Here is an 18,447-nt window from a genome sequence, read left to right on the forward strand (position 1 = left end):
ACTCACACACGCAGCGTGATTCCCGCAATGGACTCGCTCGTGTGAAACAGCCCTTAGGGTTCATGCACATATATTTTCTTTCCATGTCTGTTCCGTTTTTTTTGCAGACCAGTATGCGTCACAATTCATTTCAATAGCTCTGCAAAAAACTGAAATTACTCTGTGCTCTGTGTGCATTCCGTTTCCGTATGTCCTCTCCACAAAAAAGTAGAACATATCCTATTATTGTCCGCATAACGGACAAGGATTGGACTGTTTTATTAGGGGCCAGCTGTACCGTTCCGCAAAATACGGAATGCACGCGGACATCATCCATATTTTTTACGGATCCGTGTTTTGCACACTGCTAAAGAAATATGGTCGTGTGCATGAGCCCTTATACCTTATGTCTGTGGGGGCTCCAATCCTGGTTTTGGCTCACAATCACTGATGGAAATCACTGACCAAAACACTGACGTGTGAATGAGGTTTTAGACTAGGTTCATATTTGCAGCAGTGTTTTTTTATTGAACTGGTCAAAACTGATAGAATTTTTTGGGGGGAAATTAATTTTTTATTAAAGGGAGTCTGTCAGCACATTTACCCCTTTTTAACAGTTCCCATAGCGCTGTAGCCCCAACACAGATGATTAAAACTGTACCTTTATATGCTTTTGTGGACTTGTAAAACTGCCAAAAACGAACTTTGATGCACATGTAAATGATGGCTCGCAAGTGCCATGGGGCGCTTCCACCGCGTTGGTGCCCAGGCAGCTCTGTCTCTTTGGCTCTTATCCCCGCCCAGCCTCTTTTTCTGGCCGCCTATCTGTTTTCTCTCCCCCTCAGCAAGATCCCGCGCCTGCGCACTGACTTCCTGCTGACATTGCTGGCACAGCATCGCAGTAGCTTATGCGCCGGCTAACGGATCAAACAGAAAAATTTACCTCTCTTGGCTCTCTGTGTCTGCTCGCTCGGCTTTCGTCCTCTTCTCCTGCGCCGATGGACCGCCTCCTTTCTGCAGCTTTCGCAGCGTTAGCTGGCGCATGCGCATAAGCTACTGCGATGCCGTGCCAGCAATTGGCATCGCAGTGTGCATGCCCCGGCCAAGGAAGTCAGCGCGCAGGCACGGGATCTCGCCGAGGGGGAGAGAAAACAGATGGGCGGGCAGAGGAAGAGGCTGGGCAGGGATAAGAGCCGAAGAGGCAGAGCTGCCTGGGCACCAACGCGGTGAACGAAACCCCTGGGCACTTGCGAGCCCTCATTTACATGTGGATCAAAGTTAGTTTTTGGCAGTTTTACAAGTCCACTAAAGCATATAAAGGTACCGTTTTAATCATCTGTGTTGCGGCTACAGCGCTATGGGAACTGTTAAAAAGGGGTAAATGTGCTGACAGACTCCCTTTAAGTTTTATGTATGTTTCCTTTAAAAGACAAAATACAACATTGTATAAAGTCAAAATCAGATAGAATAATACAGACATCAGTTATCAAGGCAATAAATGTGAAAATAAAAAATTAAAGAAAAAGAACATCAGTCCACGACTATAATGGTAATAGCGGTAGGCGTGTGTCCCAGGTCTGCCAGGGCTTTAAGAACCTGTCAACTGTGCCCCATTGGAGGGCATCTAAATATTCTGAGGAGCAAATGTCCTTTATCCGAGCACAGAGGCCAGATCTAGAGGGAGAAATAGAACAGTTCCAGTAAAGAGCAATCAGTCCTTTAGTGGCTCCTAATATTTGGAGGAGCAGATTGGCACTCAAACCCCCGAGCGTCTCAGGTACCTCGTTCAAGAGCAGCATCATATGGTCTCTTGAAAGACGTATATTTAGAGTATCTTGGTATCTTGAGCCACCCATATCACCTGCATCCAATAGAGTACTATCACTGGACATGACCAGAAGATATGTGTCACGGACATTCCCTTGACAGGTGGCAGGAGATCGGTGAGACTGGCAATATGTGGTTTGATCTCCCATGTTTTCCGTTTGGATCAAATGACGTCTATGTTGTTTCTGGTGCTTGCCACACCTTCTTTCCCCAGGTGTGGCTATTAAGGTAATTTAACCTTCTCTATTTATTGTTGTTTCTTCCACTATGCTATGCGGTTTATACAGTCCTGATCAAAAGTTTAAGACCACTTGAAAAATGGCAAAAAATCATATTTAGCATGGCTGGATCTTAACAAGGTTCCAAGTAGAGCTTCAACATGCAACAAGAAGAAATGGAAGTGAGACAAAACATTTTTTTAGCATTCAATTTAATGAAAACAACAAATAAACTGAAACAGGCTGTTTTTCAGCTGATCAAAAGTTTAGGACCACACCTCCAAAAAAAAAAAAAAAAAAAAACCCTCAAAACAGAAATCCAACTCCAAACATGAACTCAGTAATGAGTAGCTCCGCCGTTATTGTTGATCTCTTCCAAAATTCGTTTCGGCATGCTTGATGCAAGCGTTTCCATGAGGTGAGTGGGAACATTTCTCCAAGTGGGGAAGACGGCCGCACAAAGACCATCTACTGTCTGGAACTGTTGTCAATTTTTGTAAACTTCCCTTGCCATCCATCCCCAAAGGTTCTCAATTGGATTTAGATCAGGGGAACAGGCAGGATGGGCCAAAAGAGTGATGTTATTCTCCTGGAAGAAGTCCTACTGTAGCGTTGTCCTGTTAAAAAACCGAGTCGTTACCACACAGACGAGGGCCCTCAGTCATGAGGAATGCTCTCTGCCACATCTGGACATAGCCAGCGGCTGTTTGATGCCCCTGCACTTCCTGAAGCTCCATTGTTCCACTGAAGGAAAAAGCACCCCAGACCATTATGGCGCCCCCTCCACTGTGGTGCGTAGAAAACATCTCAGGTGAGATCTGCTTGTCATGCCAGTAATGTTGGAAACCATCAGGACCATCAAGGTTAAATTTTTTCTCATCAGAAAATAAAACTTTCTTCCACCTTTGAATGTCCCATGTTTGGTGCTCTCTTGCAAAGTCCAAACGAGCAGTTCTGTGGTGTTCAAGGAGACAAGGTCTTTGATGAAATTTTTTCATATTTAGCAGGGCTGGATCCTAACAAGGTTCCAAGTAGAGCTTCAACATGCAACAAGAATAAATGGGAGTGAGACAAAACATTTTTTGAGCATTCAATTTAATGAAAACAACGAATAAACTGAAAAAGTTTAGGACCACATGCCTTTAAAAGGCCAAATCTGTGCAAAGATGTGGATTCATTGTCATTTTCTGTCAGGTAGTCACACGTGATGGCAAAGGCAAAAAAACTCTCCCTTTTTGAACATGGTCGGGTTGTTGAACTGCATAAGCAGGGTCTCTCACAGCGCACCCTCGCTGCTGAGGTGGGACGCAGTAAGACAATCATTTGGAATTTCTTAAATGATCCTGAGGGTTATTTAACAAAAAATTCAAGTGGAAGACCCAAAAAAATGTCATCAGCACTGAGCCGGAGGATCCAATTGGCTGTCCGTCAACACACTGCAAGGGAAGTTTTCAAAAATGGACAACAGTTCCACACAGTAGATGGCCTTCGTGCGGCCGTCTTCACCACTTGGAGAAATGTTCCCACTCTGCTTATGGAAACGCTTGCATCAAGCATGCCAAAACGAACTTTTGAAGTGATAAACAATAACGGCAGAGCTACTTATTACTGAGTTCATGTTTGGTAGTTGGATTTCTGTTTTGGGGGGATTTAGTTTTTTTTTGGAGGTGTGGTCCTAAATTTTTGTTCAGCTGAAAAACAGCCTGTTTCTGTCACGGCCACGGTTTTGGCCGTGACTCCTTGGGAGCCGCATACTGTTGCCCGCGGTTTCGGTTGTTGTTTCAACCGCAGCTTGAGGCATGATGTTACTTGTCTTAGGTGCGGTTGCCGCGGACAACAGGTGTGTGTGCGGTCCCTTGGAGTTTGTGTGCGTGTGTGTATGCACTGTTGTTTGTCTGTGTGCACTCTGTGTATTGTGTGGTGTGCACTGACACCTTTCCTGCACTGTGGTTGCCCGTGGCAATGTTTGGTGATGTGTACATGTGGTGGCAGTGTCCCGGCCTCCGGGCTATCTCCCAGGACACGGTTGCCACCCATGTCGTTGCCAGCGGCAACAACCACAGTGTGTTGCTACTGTTGGACACTTCCCCTTTATGTGAGTTTCCCTTCTGTGGTGCTGAAAGGGTTAACTCCCTTCCCAGTGTGTGTGTGATGTCACTGGGTGTGTCCGACTGTGGGGTGTGGCTTCTTGGCCTATATAGCCTGGGTGTTTAGCATGGCTCAGTGGGTTGCTTCAGCCATGCTTGCTGGAGCAGCCTCCTGTGACCTCCATCTTCCTTGTCAGTGAGAGCCACCCCTGTGGTCATAAAGTATTATTGCTATGTTAAAGTATTGTCGTGTGGTTGATGTCTTTATGTGTGTGATGTTGTATGTTATTCTGTTGGGACCTTGCTATGTTGGTGCAGCTTACGGTTCTGGTTTCCTGTCAGTTCAGGGATCCAGTCAGCAAGGCTGTGGCAGGTTGGTGGATCTTGGTGTTCGCCTGCCATTCCCGTAAGGCTGTTTATGTTCCCATTTTCCCAACAGCTTGGCCATTGAGACTCCTGCTCCTCCGTGCCTAGGAGGAGTAGGTCGTCTTACCCAGCTCCTAGCTCAGGGACCTGCGGAGGGTAAGTCAGGGCTCCGAGGTTCCTGCGCATGGGTTCTCCTACCATCAAGGTCGGCCCATGCAGGTTAGGAGTTAGGGTCAGGTTAGGGATGTGTGAGGAGGTGACCTGCTCCCTATCCTGTTCTCATGGCCGAGTAGCTACTACATCACCTGGCATCTCACGGCTGAGGGTTTCCCCCATCCTCAGCCGTGACAGTTTCAGTTTATTCGTTGTTTTTATTAAATTGAATGCTCAAATTTTTTTTGTCTCACTCCCATTTATTCTTGTTGCATGTTGAAGCTCTACTTGGAACCTTGTTAAGATCTAGTCATGCTAAATATGATTTTTTGATCAGGACTGTAGCTTCTGTTGGAGTTGTGGATGGCTGGTGTGTGGATCTCGGTTAAGTTCCTGGTGCTGCCATAGCCACCTGAAGTTAAGTGTTTTCTTTCCCGTTTGTATTTTGTTTGGGTTATTTTGTGTGTTGCATTTCCCTGTCGTTTGTATTAAGGCCAGAGGGAGACTCCTGTTCGTCCTTCCTTTTGGAGGAACAGGTTGTCTCAGTCCTGACATTAGTACCAGGGTCCTATAGGGTGAGTTAGGACATTAGGTATTCCTGTGTATGAACTCACCAACCTCTGGGGTCTGTTCATACGGGTAGTTAGTCAGGACTTTGATTAGGGTTCTACTAGGAGGTGTCCATCTCCTTCCCCTAGTTTCCAGGCCTTATTCCCTCACCCCTTTCCCTCCTATGTTCGGTGTGGTATTTCCCTCCCACACCCGAACGTGACAATATGGTATAAGGAAGACCCTGGTTGAAAGCATCTCCAGCAGATATCCAGCAATACAGGGTTCAGGGTATGTACTAGTTCTGGTGTATGATACCAGTGGGTGAGAATCTTTAGTTGGTTTTCCCTGTAAGTTATACAAGAGGAGCTAGAATGTGCTCTCTTCCAGATAGAACGCCAGGTCTCCACTGGAGCTCACTTTGCAACCAGTCCTCCCATTTCCACATGTAGGAGTGTTTAAAGTCTGCAGAGAATTCAGAGGAAATCAAAATCTGATAAATATCAGAGATAAGACCCCTAGATGAAGGTACTCGGGTACATACTTGTTCAAAGGAGGAGAGGGTTGGGACATCTACTGACCCCAGTACACTGGCACTATCCTGGAGGAGACGCAGTATTGGTAATTGCTTCTTGAACTGCACATTTTGCTATTAACAATCAGTGCACTCGCACATTGTCTTTCCCCCTTTTCTTCTGTGGACATATATGAATTATTCCTACTGTGTTCTCCTCCAGTAGATGTTGCCTTTTTACCTGCACTTACACTTGATTTTAACTTATGTATTTATTTATTTATTTACTAATAAAAATTTACATTGATTGCAAGCGGTCTGGCATTTATTTTATAGGTATTCACTCCTGCAATAGTGTAGGATCCTGTGATATTGAAATGCAATGTGTTTGGTAAAGAAAATTTGGCCTGGAGGTCCGCAAATGACAGAATCTTGGCAGAGACAGGGTCCTTCAGGTTGGCAAGGCGGTATAACCCTGCAGTAGTCAACAGCCTAACCATTACCGCTCCTGAGCTATCTGAGAGGCGAGGAGTAAAGAGAAATATTGTAAGGGGTGAAAGGAGCATGGCAAGGTCATATCTAATTCTGCTTCTATACCAAATCTGAATGGTGAAATCCATGTGGCTGAGCAATTCAGAAGTTGAGATAGGTGGGGGAGGGCCCCAGATTAAGGTCCCTGGGTGAGTTGGTGCCATCCACAACCGCTTGATCTCAGTCCATCGGTTGTATAAGTGAAGCGCACTATTTAAAAAAAAATAAACATCCCTAAAGATAAAGCTCCATATGGCCCTTTTATGCCTCATTCACATGTCAGTGTTTGGTCAGTGATTTTGAGCCAAAACCAGGTGCGGCTCTAAACACAGAACAGGTGCAGATCTTTCCCTTATACCTTATGTTTGTGGAGGCTCCAATCCTGGTTTTGGCTCACAATCACTGATGGAAATCACTGACCAGAACACTGATGTGTGAATGAGGCTTTACCCTGACAGATTTTCTGCTTGTAACGAATGGTGACTCGTTTAGCTGCATTTACACAGAGGAATCATGGGTAATGTATGTGACCAAACGATCATTAGTGGCACAGTTCCTTCCCTTATACAGCAGGCAATTAATAATATGTTAGTTTGTTGGCTGATCGCTGGACATGTCTACACGGGGCAATAATCAGGAATGAGCTTCAAAAGTCCCATCGTTCACCTGATCATTGGCCTGTGTAAGGCCTCGTTCACAATTCCGTTTTTTCACTGACGTGTGCTGTCCGCGTACCCATTGATTTAAATGTGTCTGTTCACATTTCAGTTTTTTTTTTTACTGAGCGTGGACCAGTAAAAAAAGTAACGGAGACATGCACTACTTTGAGCCGTGATGTGGACCAAGCACTCCCATTGAAAATCACGGACACAACACGGATAGCATCCATTGAGTCTGTTTTTCACTGAAGACTAATAGTAGACTCTTTGGAAATAAATTTTCAGCTGAGCAACATCGGTGAATTACGAATGACACATGGATGGTAAAACACACGGATCCTTCTCGGATGAAATACACACGTTATTTTCATGGACGTGACATTGACACGGCAATGTGAACGAGCCCTGAATGGGACCTTTATGGGATCTGCAGCAATCCCTGCCTGCATCGGTCTATCATCAGCTTCAAGGATTACCTGACATTGAGTTTATATGTTAGAGAATTACCCTGTCGCTAGCTTGATCTATGCAGAAGTCTATCATGTAATCGCCTGTGTCCCTGGCAGAGTCGCGTTACAGACACTCAGCAAAAAGCTGCATTATTCCACCACTGCCTTGTATGACCTTGCAGTTTATGAACTAAAAATATCCATTATCCCAGGAACTACTGTACACCTCACATTATATTCGGCAAATGTCATAAACATTTACATTAGGCCGACGCTGGACGGATCTGTCTTATATCCAGAAACCAATTTACAATACACTCGCAAGAGGTCAAGTGCTCTCGAGAAGCAGCCAGCCAGAGAGGAAAATCAATTGCAATTGCCAACCTAATAGGAAACAAAAACTGAGCGGGATTAAAATACCTCTTCACTACACTACAAAACCCCCTTGTGATGCAAAACAAAAATTAGAAGGTGGCCTCTTCTCCTGATGGCTGCCACCTCGTTTTCCACTTTCCCGGCTTCCCCTAATCATCCCCACTCATCGTCTTTAAACAATCGCTTACCGGATATGGGCTCTTGATGATGCCCCCGTACCCACCCCTCTTAATCCTTCTGCATAATTATATCTTGCTATGCTGAATATTAATAACGTGTGCTAATAACGATCGATTATTACCAGCGTCTGTCTGCCCCGTGTAAAGCCGAATGTAAAAATGGAAAGGATTTGCTCGGATGACGTGACAAATCAATTATCTATACTGTGCATCCGTTCCAGCTGGCTTAATCTCCATCAGCCGCAATAATTTATTAACGGAGGGATGAGAAAAGACATGAATCAGTTTAATGTGCTATAAGTAGGGCACCTCCATGGAAACCAGATGCAGAATTCTGTGTTATCTTGTGTTTATGTATAGGATAATTCTCACCTAACGTCGGTGTTGATGCTTAAGTCTGGTCTGCCGGTCAGGCCCTACACGGACTTATTCTAACACGTCTGGATGTATTTGATTTGGTTCACATTGCCATGCCTAAATGTTTTTGTAATTAGAGGAATAACGGTTGTTTCTCATTATGGAGACTCAGCGGTGTATGGCAATTTATTTTTCAAGAAGTGCTCCATAGGAAATGTATGAAAATTTGTTTGTATCAGCCAAACAAGAGGCACCCTGTTGTAAACAGGGGGCTTTTTTCACACTTCCATTCATAGTTTCGGCAGGCTGTTCAAGCAGAGAAGAGCCTGCTGGAGCTCTCTAGGTCCAGTGTTGCCGGATGTTACTGGAATGCCCACCGGCCCCATTGACTATAGAGGGGTCCGGCGGAGATTTGGCCACTACCCGGCAAATATACCGGGATTGGGCCGGACAAAAACTGCTGCGTGCAATGGGTCGGCTGGTATTCTGGTAACATCCGGCAATGCCAAATCCAGAGAGTGCCGGCAAGCTGTTCTCTGCTGGATCAGCATGCTGGAACTACGAATGAAAGTGTGAAACTGGCCTAAGAAAACAACAATAAAGCTACAATACTACATTTAACCATCAGATGGAGCCATTAATCAAAACATAGGTACAGATTATTGCTAAAAATAATAATAATATTTCTATGGAGCCATCATATTACGCAGCCTTTTACAAATTCATGTACAAAACAAAAGACATCACAACGTAACTATTGAGGGCTTATAATCTATGAAAAAAGGGGTTTTCTGGCATTTATGGTAGATATTGATAATATCTAAGTCCCGGAAAACCCCTTTAACCCCTTAAGGACCCGCGCCGTACATGTACGGTGTGAGGGATGAGAATCCATTTTCTATAAACATGTCCTCCATGTTGTGTACATGGGAGATTTAGGTCAGGTCCTAAATGGAGCTTACAGAGTTAAATAGACAAATAATAAAAAAGCTCAAAACAAGGTCAAAAAGTCAGTTTGTGTGTGATAGAACCCACCCCCACCCCACAGTTTCCTCTCTAGCAGATAATATAGTTTGTGTGGCAGGCGCAGCACTATGAAGTGCCTTTTGCGCTGTGGCATTAGAAGAATTTTAATATCTATGACTTTTAGTCTAACCAGACTGTCTATTACTCTGTAATTCCTCTAGCGCCCTTCTATGGAAACAGTAGGTTTAAAGAGCACATCAAATGCTTGAAATAACTTCTTTATTAACTTCAACTTTTCTTCATATAACACTGCCGCCTGCGTAGCAGATATTCCATGTACAAAACACGTGTTGAATAAAGTATTACAAAATGGCGGTATGCATAAGATGGTGGTTTAACTGTTCAATCTTGTCATTAAACATAAAATGGTGGGTATATTTCTCTCTTGAGTATCTGTACTCTCACTTTAAGTTATTTAAGCACTTTATGATCTCTCTGAGAGGTATATTTGAGGTCTAACTAATAGTTAACTTGCTGAATATGGTCGCAATTTGCAGTATGCTGTTAGCAATAACTACAGTTGCAAGAAAAAGTATGTGAACCCTTTGGAATGATATGGATTTCTGCACAAATTGGTCATAAAATGTGATCTGATCTTCATCTAAGTCACAACAATAGACAATCACAGTCTAATAACACACAAAGCAATAAATGTTACCATGTTTTTATTGAACACATCATGTAAACATTCACAGTGTAGGTGGAAAAAGTTTGTCAACCCCTAGACTAATGACATCTCCAAGAGCTAATTGGAGTGAGGTGTCAGCCAACTGGAGTCCAATCAATGAGATGAGATTGAAGGTGTTGGTTACAGCTGCCCTGCCCTATAAAAAAAACACACACCAGTTCTGGGTTTGCTTTTCACAAGAAGCATTGCCTGATGTGAATGATGCCTCGCACAAAAGAGCTCTCAGAAGACCTACGATTAAGAATTGTTGACTTTCATAAAGCTGGAAAGGGTTATAAAAGTATCTCCAAAAGCCTTGCTGTTCATCAGTCCACGGTAAGACAAATTGTCTATAAATGGAGCTGCTGCTACTCTCCCTAGGAGTGGCCGTCCTGTAAAGATGACTGCAAGAGCACAGCGCAGACTGCTCAATGAGGTGAAGAAGAATCCTAGAGTGTCAGCTAAAGACTTACAAAAGTCTCTCGCATTTGCTAACATCCCTGTTAGCGAATCTACAATACGTAAAACACTAAACAAGAATGGATTTCATGGGACAATACCACAGAGGAAGCCACTGCTGTCCAAAAAAAACATTGCTGCACGTTTACAGTTTGCACAAGAGCACCTTGATGTTCCACAGCAGTACTGGCAAAATATTCTGTGGACAGATGAAACCAAAGTTGAGTTGTTTGGAAGAAACAAACAACACTATGTGTGGAGAAAAACATCAACACCAACATCAAAACCTCATCCCAACTGTGAAGTATGGTGGTGGGGGCATCCTGGTTTGGGGCTGCTTTGCTGCGTCAGGGCCTGGACGGATTGCTATCATCGAAGGAAAAATGAATTCCCAAGTTTATCAAGACATTTTGCAGGAGAACTTAAGGCCATCTGACTACCAGCTGAAGCTCAACAGAAGATGGATGTTGCAACAGGACAACGACCCAAAGCATTGAAGTAAATCAACGACAGAATGGCTTAAACAGAAGAAAATACGCCTTCTGGAGTGGCCCAGTCAGAGTCCTGACCTCAACCCGATTGAGATACTGCGGCATGACCTCAAGAAAGCAATTCACACCAGATATCCCAAGAATATTGCTGAACTGAGAATGGTCAAGAATTTCTCCTGACCGTTGTGCACGTCTGATCTGCAACTACAGGAAACGTTTGGTTGAAGTTATTGCTGCCAAAGGAGGTTCAACCAGTTTTTAAATCCAAGGGTTCACATACTTTTTCCACCTGCACTGTGAATGTTTACATGGTGTGTTCAATAAAAACATGGTGACAATTAATTATTTGTGTGTTATTAGTTTAAGCAGACTGTGATTGTCTATTGTTGTGACTTAGATGAAGATCAGATCACATTTTCTGACCAATTTGTGCAGAAATCCATATCATTCCAAAGGGTTCACATACATTTTATTGCAACTGTATTTTCAGATTGGTTGAGTATGATCTGGTATGGTTGTATGCAATTTGGATTGCAATATGGAATTCGTATTGTGATCTTTGTAGTTTGCAATTGAATTTGGTGGAACTGTAAGTAAACACACATATAACTGGTTCAGTATACAGTTCTAATCACTATATTAACAGTAAGAACATTATATAACTGTTTTAAATACCTATTTTGGCCTCTCTTCCATAAAACACAGCTCTTAGTGGAGTGTGTGTCTGTTGAGCTCCTCTGTCTGGTGAAAAATGATTCCAGCAGCTCCTGCTAGAGGAATTTCCCACACAAGCTGTGTGTGAGGCTGGCTGTGATTGGTCAAAACTCCTGCTGTTTGTAAGGCTGGCTGTGATTGGTCAAGACTCCTGCCCAGCAACAACAGTTTAACTCTATGCTTTCTGTTGTTTCTGCTGTGTCATTGAGCTTTCCTCACATCCATATAATGAGTCTTAAAGGCATATAATCTTTTCTGCTTCTGTAAACACAATATATATAACAGTTATATGACATCCAAACATGAAGTCACTGTAAATAACTCTGCTTTTGTCTTTAACACACAAACATAGGACTGTATTAAGGTTATTGGAGGGTCTAGCTGTATAAACATATTAGCTATATTAGCAACCTAGGACAGGTCTTAGCTGGCCAGCTACAGTTTGAGCCTCAGGAAGTGTGGGTGGGGGAGAGGAGAGAGGAATGGAAACCTATGTATGATCTGTAACTGCAAATGTCATGTTTGTCATGTGATGTTTTTTTCTGTTTCAAGCCTATATTATTGTGAGCTTGTCTTTGATTAAAGAGAAAATATGATACAACTATATCCAATGCTTGTGTCAGTTTGCTGAGTGCTCAGATCCCTTTTTAATTTGGATTCCAACAATTATAGGATGATGGGATATTTCCCTAACAAAATCTTGGCGCCCAACGTGGGGCTCAACTAAAGGACACTTCATCTGGTCTCCGACAAATTGGATGTTCCGGTCCGGGATTTGCAGATATAAGAAATAGCGCTAAAAGGTAAGAGACTTTATCTTACATTATATCTGTGTCTCTCTGAGTGGTTTGTCCGGTTTAAGGATCTGGTGATTGAATGTACGTATAAGTCCTTTTATAGTTGAGCCTATTTTTGGTAAGAACCTGAAAATGACTATGATTGTTGGATTTTGAGACCTAAGAGATGGACAGTTTCAATTGGGAAGTCTTTGGTTTAGTTTTGGGAGTTTTGGTATATGCCTTATTTGTTCTTTATTGTATGTGGAAAATCTTGGAGAATTACAGGAAGGGTTATCAAAGTCCTTGGACACCAATGTCCGGTTTGTGAGGTTTTGATTGGGTAAGAAACTCAGTAACAGAATACACTAGGTATATATAGTGGGGAAATTCTGAGGAAGCTGAGGGAAAATATACGTCTGAATAATTGTTTAACTTTCTGTGGAAAAAGATTAACATACAAAATGGGGAACAATTTCAGTATACCAGCTATGACTTTGGTCGAAGAGAGGGAAGGAAAAGAAGGTTTGAAAAATATTGACAGGGCGTTGAAGAAGGTAGAAATGAAGGATGGAAATTTGAATGTGGATACTTGGGAAAGATTCACAAGGACACATTGTCGTTGGATAAAGGATCATGGATGTGAAGAAGTAGTTAATACCTTGGTTAAAGTGGCAGGGGAAGTTAAAACTGAGGGGTGGCAAGGAGAGGTAGTGAGAGGTAGACTGTTGTATACTCAGAAATCAAAAGACAATGACGCTGACGAACGACCTCCCCCATATCCAACTGCCCCTAGACCTCCAAGAGGGAATGGACCGGAGGGATGGACTTGTAATGTCTGTGGCAATCAGAATCCAGACTGGGCCAATGGATGCCGAGCCTGTGGTGCCCTCCAACCCCACAGACCTGTAGGACTCTACCCTGTTCTGACTAAGACAAGACTCCTACCCAGACCCACAACAGGGGGCCACGTGAGGAGCACCTGATACAACCTCAGGACCACCCGGACAGGTCATTGGCGGAACCAGCCGGAATCAGAAACCTGAATTTCTTCACGCCAGTGTGACTGAGTATCACCCCTGGAGTCCAAAAGACCAACTCGGACTTGACCTGACTGCCCGACCCTCTGACAAGATCTATGCCTACTTCTAGGACTCTTCAACAGATAGAGGTGACTTATGGGGCTACGTGGACTGACTTGAAGGATCTGATGTTGCTGAAGATGGGCAAATCACAACATCAAATGGTGAATGACTATATGAACAAACACATAAATGTTCCCATGGATATTATGACTAGAGAATGGGTCAAGACTGTACAGTCTGGGAGTGAATTTGTCAGGGTTTTTACAGAATGGGCACGTACAAGGGAGGAAGAAAGCTCCCGAAGTCTTAAAGACGTAGTACAGGGTCCTCAGGAGACTGTAAAGACTTATGCTGCAGGACTAAGGACTATCTTGACCGACATGGGTTGCGATCAAGCTGGAAACATGGGAGAAAAACTGTTGAAATGTGCATTCATGGAGGGGCTTCGACCCACCCTCGAGGCTAAGCTGAAAGCTTGTTAACCTGAATAGCGTGTAACCCCTTTAACACAATTAATTGCTGCAGCCAAAGGGTGAGAACTAGACATGAAGAAAAACCCTACTCCGTTTAAATACATGGGGCAGGGCACCGGGCCCAAACCCAAAAGTGATTTTAAATGTTATAATTGCGGCAAACCAGGTCACATGAAGAGAGATTGCAGGCTCCCAGGAAACCTAGAGACAACGGTGGCCAATTTAGTCCACAATCACCACCGTCTTCAGACTAGGATACCGGTACCCCCGTGACAGTTCTGCCTGTAAAAGTAGAATCCGTGGGCCCCCAAATACATATCCTGGGAAATAAAAAGGCAGTATCATTCCTGGTCGATACAGGGGCAGTTAAAACAGTTGTTGACCAGAACTTTTTAAAACCCTATCAACTCAGTCCATACCACATCCCAGCCATGGGTTTCACTGGGGAAACCGTGTTTGTCCGTGAGTCTGAACCAGTCAAACTAAAAATCAAAGACAGTACTGTTATCACTCAAATTTTGGTAAAAGATGATCTCCCTGAACCTATTCTAGGAACTGATGTACTCGGGGCCAGTATCCATCTACACTCAGATGGGACTGGTCACGTAGACGTTGGAGTCCCAGAAGAAGTTCTCTGCCTAATGATGGCTTCTATAAAGGTGGCTGAATTAAATCTTCCTGATTGGACAGAATCTGAAAAGAGTATGCTCAGCCAGGTCCCCGAGAGCCTTTGGGGCACCTCAAAGACGAACATAGGCAAATTACCTGTGTCCCCTGTGATGGTGTCTCTAAAGCCTGGGTGTCACCCCCCGCAAGTTAAACAGTACCCATTGAGTCACGGAAATAGCAGTGTCCAGCCAAATAGATGATTTTCTCTGAGCGGGTGTTATAATCAAGACTGTGTCCTTAGCAAACACTCCCCTATTTCCAGTGAAGAGGAAGGCCGTTAATGGTCAGCCAGTCACATATCGAATGGTCCATGATCTCCAAGAGGTCAACCAAGTCACAGTCCTACAAACCCCAATAGTGCCCAATCTGCACACTCTGCTGTCCCAAGTTCCGTCCACAGCTACCTGTTTCACTGTGATTGACCTGGCAAATACATTTTTCAGTGTACATCTGTATCCAGATTGTCAGTATCTTTTTGCTTTCACTTTCAAGGGGAACCAGTATACATTGACTGTTTTACCCCTGGTGGCCCAGAACTCGCCCACCATGTACAGTCAGGCACTACAGTCTGTCCTTCCTTTTGCACCCTGCTCCCTCTTCTGCTGTATTGGTGGCTCTGTGCAACCACCACCTCCGAACTACACAGGTCACTCCCATGACCTTGATTCCATGTGGGGTCGAGGACCTCATCGTCCTCCACATCATCTTCCACACAGTCTTCACCCCTGCCCTCCTTGTCGGTCTGCACACTGCAGAAAGCCACAGCAGTTGGCACCTGTGTTTCGTCATCATCCGAGACGTGCTGCGGTGGTCCTCCCATGTACTCATCTTGAAACATAAGTGGTTGGGCATCGGTGCACTCAATCTCTTCCATTTCTGGGGCAGACCTATGTGGATGGCCCTCGGAAACCCTGCTAGCAGAGTCATCAAAAAGCAGAAGAGACTGCTGCATGACTTGGTGCTCAAACTGCTTGGCTGATTTGCAAGGGGGTGAGGTGAAAGCCTGATGGACATCGGCTGCAGGTGCTAACTCTGATCTTTCAGCAGGAGACTGGGTGGGAGACAATGTGAAGGAACTGGAGGCACTGTTAGCAACCCAATCTACTATTGCCTGTACTTGTTCTGGCCTCACCATTCGTTGAGCTGCATTAGGCCCGACTAAATAATGATGAAGGTTCTGTTGCCTACTCGCACCTGAGGAAGGGGTTTCACTTGTGCATGTAGCTGGCACAGATCGACCACGTCCTCTCCCTGCAACAGGAGCTCCACCAGCAGCACCACGACCGGGGCCACATTCTCTGCAAATTTAGGATCTTGCCCAAAATGGGTGTTTTTTTAATAACAGAATATAACAGCAGTATCTAACGCGTGTATTTCACACTGACAGATGCAGCAAAGGCTGCAAATTTTGTATTTTGCACAAAATGGGTGTTTCTTTAATAACAGAAGATAACAGCAGTATCTAACGCGTGTATTTCACACTGACAAATGCAGCAAAGGCTGCAAATTTTGTATTTTGACAAAAATTGATGTTTTTTTAATAACTGAAGATAACAGCAGTATCTAACGCATGTATTTCACACTGACAGATGCAACAAAGGCCGCAAATTTTGTATTTTGCCCAAAAAGGATGTTTCTTTTTAATAACAGAAGATAACAGCAGTATCTAATGCATGTATTTCACACTGACAGATGCAGCAAAGGCCACAAATTTAGTATTTTGACAAAAATGGGTGTTTTTTTAAAACCCAGAAAATTATTGCTGTATTTCAAGATTATATTTCACACTGACAATTGTAGTATAGGCCCCAGATGTAGGAAATTGCCAAAAATTGGTGCTTTTTTAAACCCTGAAAATTATTGCAGTATTTCAAGCTTGTATTTAACAATGACAGATGCAGCAAATGCCGCAGATGTAGGGTCTTGCAAAAAATGGGTGACTTTTTTAAACCCAGAATATAATTGCAGTATTTCAAGCTTCTATTTGACTGTCACAAATGCACATATGCTGTGTTGGTGCACTGAGCTTGCATAAAATGGCCGCCGCTGCCCACCTAACTAACAGACAGATAAAAGTTATTTTTCTGGGTCACTGGGCTCAGGGCAGGGTAAAAAGATTTTGCACTGCACCCACAAAACAAAATCTAGGTAGATCTTTGAGTTAACAAACACTTCAGATTAAAGATTCTTTCCTATTCTGTCCCTCACAGCAGCAGAATCCTATCCCTACACTAGTAACAGCAGAGTGACATGCAGCGCTACGTGACTCCAGCTTATATAGAGGCTGGGTCACATGCTGCACTGGCCAATCACAGCCATGCCATTAGTAGGCATGGCTGTGATGGCTTCTAAGGCACAAGAGTAAAACAGCCTTTCAGAAAGCGCCATTAAATCGCCGAACACCGAACTTTTACTGAAAAGTTCGGGTTCGGGGTCCAAAAATCCTACAGTTCGTGTTCGCTCAACCCTAGTTATCACCACATAAAGTGACACGTGTCAGATTTGCAAAAAATGGCCTGGTCCTTAAGGTGAAAAATGGCAGGGTCCTGAAGGGGTTAATATGGTAGGGCAGGATTTGTATGTAAATAGAAGAACAGTGTGAAGCAGAAGGTGTGCAATCTTAGCGCATCTGCATTCCTAACATTTTAAGGGACTCAGAAGCAAAGAAAAATCAAATAATAAGACAACTACTAACAGCCGCCACTTCCCACTATGTTTAAAAGGGTTTTTCAGGATTTTTTATTGATGTATTAGCTGTTTTGAGAAGGGGGGGGGGGGGCGTGCATTATATCTTGGATAGCCCCTTTAATGTCCAGAAAAAATGCTTCTAAAGGAATATTGTTCAGTAATATTGTTTTTGTTTGGATTTTAGAAAGTAGAATCTCTGTGTCCTTCTGTATGAGGGTAGAGGCATACTGGGGTACCCTAGGACCCCATAGACACGTGTCTGGCAACATGAAAACACATAGGCCTCAAGTTGATCACCAGATATATTTGGTTTTGTTGTGTCCCATTGTTCGGAAAACCACTAAATGTGCGCTGGATATTAAAGCGTTTCCCGGAGAACCCCGAGTGAATGAAGCGAGGATCACACATGCTCCCCATTTTAGTCTTTGGGGTGCAACTGGCGCATTTTGTGTCACTTCTGATATTTGTATTGTTCTGCTCTTAAACAGGTTGTGAAAGAACAGCTTTTCACACCGGTCTTAGTTTCTCCTTTGTGCTACCCTAAGATTTGGGCACATCTATGGCAGTTCTTGCGCCTGGTCTGTTTCCAAACTTAAATGTTAGTAAATTTGCCGGGCAGGCCGTCGACACGTCCCATCTCGCCCAATTGGCGAACACAATGTAAAATCTGCCGTGTGACTAAATATTGTTGCATGGCCGGTTAAAAAGGTGACTATTTTTTTTTCTCACTAAAATACTTGCAAGTCCCTTAATAAATTGCCCCATTTTGTCTAGAAATGCTACTCCAGTTTTTCTACGCCACCCCCGACTATCAGCACAGGATAGAGACATGCTGTATGTAGCTCACAGCCGATTGCCCAGAATGAATGGTTTTCTCCTCTTCTGAGTCAAAATAGAAATAGAAGACTTCATGAATCTGAACTAACTGTTAAAGTGCAGCTGCTTATAGATAACTCTATATACTGCCTACAACCCTGTGCGTTGTGACACAATTAGAATTACAAGTCTGCCATCTAGTGGCCATGCGAGAATTTGTGCAAATGTTTTATTTAAAAAAAGAACAACTCTGTATACGAAGCATTTTGGTAGAGTGAAAATGCCACTTGTCAGTTCTATTTATTGAGAGACAGTTGCAAGAAAAAGTATGTGAACCCTT

The 18,447-nt window shown here is 43.6% G+C and overlaps 1 long non-coding RNA gene across 1 annotated transcript in view; it reads left to right on the forward strand.

Annotated features, from left to right (window-relative positions):
- Positions 1–18,447, forward strand: part of LOC122936347 — a 109,909-nt gene that overhangs the window by 62,213 nt on the left and 29,249 nt on the right. Inside the window, exon 2 of the long non-coding RNA XR_006388920.1 lies at positions 12,273–12,403. This is a non-coding gene — a long non-coding RNA (uncharacterized LOC122936347). The remainder of the gene's footprint in view (positions 1–12,272; positions 12,404–18,447) is intronic.

The sequence above is a fragment of the Bufo gargarizans genome, chromosome 4 (genome assembly GCF_014858855.1).
Source record: "Bufo gargarizans isolate SCDJY-AF-19 chromosome 4, ASM1485885v1, whole genome shotgun sequence".
NCBI lineage: Eukaryota > Metazoa > Chordata > Amphibia > Anura > Bufonidae > Bufo > Bufo gargarizans.